This window comes from Vipera ursinii, assembly GCF_947247035.1.
Source record: "Vipera ursinii genome assembly, chromosome: 14".
NCBI classification, from domain to species: Eukaryota; Metazoa; Chordata; class Lepidosauria; order Squamata; family Viperidae; genus Vipera; species Vipera ursinii.
Genome location: NC_139527.1, coordinates 4,224,846 through 4,230,254, shown reverse-complemented (window position 1 = coordinate 4,230,254; position 5,409 = coordinate 4,224,846).

The following is a 5,409-nucleotide window of genomic DNA, read 5'->3' as shown; positions in this document are numbered from 1 at the left end:
CTACAAACGTGAGCCAGTTGCCAAATGCCCAAAATGTGATTGCACAATGGGACTGTTGGAATTATGCAGCTGTTGGAATGACAAATTCAGGTCATACGTCCTCTTGGATGAGTCCATCGTAACTTTAAACAGTCACTAAGTGATCGGTCGTAAGTTGACGACGTAAGTTGCAAGTGACCCAAAAGTTACTAGAAAAAAAAAAAAAAGACTCATGCGGTTGAAGTCCACTCTCTGCAATTCCATGAAAATCCTCTTGGATGCTCTTTTGTAGATCATCTTCTCTCTCACCCCTTCCAGGGGAAAAAAAAATAAATCCCCACTGTATGTATCAGAGTTTAATTTAGATTTTAGGGCCCTTTCCTTTCCTCTAAATATAGCGGCGCTTAATTATTTAGAGGCTACCTTTTGCGGCTGAACGGCCTCTCTCTTATAGCGGCTGAGCTCTGAGATGTGTTGGGCTTTTTAATAATTAATTTTTGTTTCGCAAGCAGGGAGAAAAAAAAAATATCTTGCAGGAAGGGAGAAAAAAAAAAAAACCAGCGGAAGAACAATCTCTGGGACTGGCCTGGGACGGATCGAATGCCGATAGATTTGTGTTCGGGCAGGAGTTCATTTTTTTTCCCCCCTCTGATTTTGCCTGGGGTCTGAGTGCCTGCCTACAATCGGATTTCGGTTGCAGATTTCATTCTTGCTCCTGGAGTAAATCTGTGCTCCTTTAATTGCTCCTTTTATACTGCTTAGGTGTTACTCTTCCTGGTAGAAAGGAATTCTTTCCCAATCCTTTCTGCCTTTCTGCAGTCTCTCTTTCCTTACCTATTCTCTCTCTCTCTCTCTCTCTCTCTCTCTCATTTCTCTCTCTCATCTACCTATCAATTTCTATATCTACCTATCTCTCTCTCTGTCCTATCTACCTCTCTTTCTCTCTATCACTATCTCTCTATCTATCCATCCATCCATCCATCCATCCATCCATCAATCCATCCATCCATCCATCCATCTCATGTATCGATCCCATCCATCCATCCCTCTTTATCTATCTTTCTATTCATCGATATGTGAGTGCTCCATCACTGGAAGTTTTTAAGAAGAGACAGGACAGCCATTTACCTGGAATGCTATAGGGCAGGGGTGTCAAACCCGCGACATCACGTGACGTCGTGCGACGTATCGGAGCTGGCAATGGGGCGGGCGTGGTTTTGTCGTGACGCGTCCGGCACCGTGGGCTGGCAGTTTGACACCCCTGCTATAGGGTCTCCTGGCTTGAGCAGGGGGGGGGGGTTGGACTAGAAGACCTCCAAGGTCCCTTACAACTCTGTTATTCGGTATTGCTCAATCAATCAGTTGTATCATTTCATATGATTATTGCTCTTGATTCTCGGCCATCTTGCTACCCTTGGAGTGTTCGTTTGGAAATCATATGAATCTTTCTCTCTTTTATTAAAGGCCACCGTCTCCTTCTCTTCTAGCAGCGATTCATAGACTGCCCAACAGTTTCAAAACTGACGGTTCTGCTTGCTGATAGGGGTATTTTTTTTTTTAATGCAACCCGCCAGACTGAAAAGCTTTGTTTTCGAGCATTGAGTCCCCACCAGGGAACCCATTGTAAGATTTAAGACGGATTGCAGTATATGCTTATTTTCGTTTCTCTGTTTAGGTTACCTTCAGTTGCCTTCTGCTGGCTTAAAGGCCATATAAATTTTTAAAAAAATGAATTGAAAAGGGCCATACTCTTAATAGGGATTAAGGTCAGAGGTTATTTCCGGAGACGTTTTCAAGAGGTTTTTTTTAATAAAAAAAAGGGGGGGGGAGAGATGCTTTGACATTTGCAAGAAGACTAAAGGCTCACATTTTACCCCCAAAAGCCACTTTCCCAATTTCCAACTTCTCAGGCTTCCTCCTTCCGTTATATATTCAAGATGGGCAGTATTTAATATTTTATTGTTATGTATATGTAGGGGTGTGGGTCTATACATATGTTGCCTATAGTATGTTTTAGGTGTGTGTCATGTATGTGTTTCGCTTTGAGAGCGGGCAACTCCATTTCATTTTTGATGTGTGCCGTTGTGCCCACAGTAAAAAAAAAAAGACAATAAAGATGATCTTTTCTATATTATCTTAGTTTGGAATCCATCCAGTTGGAGAGATTCTTAGGACAAATTGACTGGCTTTGTAGTACACCTTGCTTGCCTGGGTTAATCCCAAAAAGTAACCTCCTAGAGTTAGATAGTTAGTTAGTTAGTTAGCTAGTTAGTTAGATGAACCTGATCCAAAATTGTATTATAACTCAATTTCAGAGACGATTGTTCCTTGCTGGTTTCCTCCAGATTTGAAGGTCTGACGTCCCGTGTCAGAATTCTGACATAGATAGTGGTGGACGCACTCTAACTTCCAACTTGCTAACCCAACTCCTTGGCCTCGTACGTTGGCTGCCAATATTCTCAATGGTCTGAAGAAGAAGGATTGACTCGGCCTTCATTGACTCGGCCTTCGCATAACTCAAGACTCAACTCTAATAACGCCCAACGAAACACACCCACACACACAGACACAGACACACACACACACAAGCTCCCTAAGCTTGCCTCTCCAGAAAGAGATGGCAAAGTTCTAGATTTACTCCAGACTTTGGGATGGGACCTTGCCTGCTAAAGTGGGAGAAGAACCCATGTTCCTCTCTGAACAGTAGGAACACCGAAGAGGGAATATTCAAATCTTTTTCATTTATGCTTCCCTTCTCCTCTCTCTCAGCCTCAAGGAACCGCTCCACCTCAGCAATTTCCCCATTACCTAAAAATGGCTGTGCCTGGGAAATTGGCAAGGAACAGAAGCGAAAAGCACGGCTAAGGGAACAAGACAATTTGGGTGTAAAGTGGCTGCAATTGCTCTTTAGTTACTACCTGTTTTTTACGACTGCTTTTTACTCTCCTGACTTCCCAGTTTTATGGAGTGATGCTGCGGGCTGCCAAGATAATCCCGGAATTAATAGGGCAGTACAGAATTCAAATAAATAGGGGACCCAGACTGTAATGCAATGGGTAGATGAATCAACTAGCGCTGCGGTTGATTTAATGCGTGGAGCTTATTTGGTCTGGCCCAGGAAATATTTGGAGGTGTCAGGATGTCAGGGTTAGGGTTTGGGGGTTCCGCTTTTCTCCTGCAATAGAGAAAAGGGATGGACGAATGGAAAACCCTAAGGTTAGCATTTCACCCTACAGGTAGTCCTCAAGTTACGACCTCAAACATCTGTTGCTAAGTTTGTCGAGTGAGTTCTGCCCCATTTTATGACCCGCCGTCAAAAGAGACAAGAATTTTCATTTTGTTCTCAGCTTTGGCTGTAATTACTGACCAGGTGGCCTCCATCCAACACATTATCAACATTATTGCTACAAGACAGGACTGCAAGCATGAAGATAAACTCAGCTTTTCTGCACAGGAGGCCCCTGTGTCTTATCAGTAACCAGCTTCTAGCACTAACCTATGGGAAGAAACAAAGAAAAAACAACTTTAACACCTTCTGCAGTTCACCCTCTACAAGGCATCCTGATGGTGTTTACAAGATAGGAGTCCTACGATGGCCTTTGCAGACCGTGCTAAGCATGGTTAAGTTCATCTTAACCAGGTCATTAGTAATTGGTCACTGGTAATCTCAGGTGGAGGACCTCCATGGCCCCCTCCAACTCTATTATTCTATTCTATTGTTGTTAATTCTTTCTAAGGGACGCGGTGGCTCAGTGGGTTAGGACGCTGAGCTTGTCGATCAGAAGGTCGGCAGTTTGGCGGGTCGAATCCCGAGTGCCGCGTAGTAGAGTGAGCGCCTGTTACTCGTCCCAGCTTCTGCCAACCTAGCAGTTCGAAAGCACGTAAAAAAATGCAAGTAGGGACCACTCCGGTGGGAAGGTAACAGCGCTCCGTGCGCCTTTGGCGTCTAGTCATGCCGGCCACATGACCACAGAGACGTCCTCGGGCAAGTGCTGGCTCTTTGGCTTTGAAACGGAGATGAGCACCGGCCCCTAGAGTTGGAAACTACTAGCACACATGTGCGGAGGAACCTTTACCTTTTTAATAATTCTTTCTATGATCACCCAAAGAAAGTCCAGAATGGTGTAGGATCTCCTGCCATGGGCACGGGCTTGGACTGGAAGACCTCCAGTGTCCCTTCCAATTCTATTAATCTATGTTCTAAATATCGATGGTGGGTCACGTTCTCTGACTATCCCTATGATACTGGTGGGTGAAGGCCCAGGTCCTTGGTTGCGTTTCCAAGTCAAAAAAGGGCTCTGTTCCCTCACCCATGCCAGCTGTGGTCCTTCAGGAAAGAAGGTGACCCTTGTTTGAAAGAAGGATGGAAAGACTCCTCCAGTCTGAACACACATTACAACTATTGTTAAGGAAAGAAAAAAAATCCTTCCCTTCCGTCCAACCCATCCTCCAACACGGTGAAGGTTGAGCGGTATCCAATAAGTAGGAAAAGGCCTACAAAATTCATGGAGTTAGTCCTGGTGGATCCAGCAATTAAAGCATCCTATGAGGTCAAAAGTTCACCTTGAGCTGAGGAAACCAGATGGAGTTAATACTTATACTTTCTCTGCAGGGCACGTTCTCTCCGAGTTGCTCGTTATCAAGAGATTTGCTCCCAACTAGGAAATTATGACTTCCCCAAAGCCACCTGAGGAATCCAGGAAAGGTGGAAAGGGATTTGCAACAGAGGTTGGGTTGTAAATGTTAATCTACAGGTTAATCCCCTAAAACATAAAAGCAATTTGTTGGCGGAGAGCAAATGTAATAGCCAAGAGGGGAAGAGCTGAAGACTCTTCCCGAGAAAGCTTCTCCTTGTGGGGGTAACGTGATTGGCTGGTGGGCCTGCCTCTCAGAGCTGAGGGCGGGGCTGGGCAGCTGAAGATCAACAAGAATTCTTCCTACAACCCGTAGAATCATAAACTCCTGAACTCAGCTGTGTTCTCGTCCAGCCTTATGGGCTGTGGGAATACAGCCTTGACTTAGGACCACAACAGAACCCAAAATTTCTGTTGCTTAGCGAGGCACTTGTTAATTTGCCCCATTTTATCTGCATTTTCATCTCATGAGCACAGGGATGCTGCAACGGTCGTAAGTGTGAAAAACAGCCGTTAAGTCATTTTTTTCAATGCTGTTGTAACTTCTAACAGTTGCTAAAGGAATGGGCGTAAAAGAGGCAGTCTGCATCCAGGCTGAAGGGCATTCAATTCAACTCTCCTTCTACCCCTTTTTCTATTGCTGCCTCTTGACTGCGCCTCGGACAGCAAATTCTTGGGGGGATTGAGACTTCCCAGCCTTGATTCTGCCCTTGATATTAACACTGATAATATTCACGCTCTAATCAAACAGAAGGTCATCGGCCAATTCCATGATTTTTCTCTCATTAATCTCCTC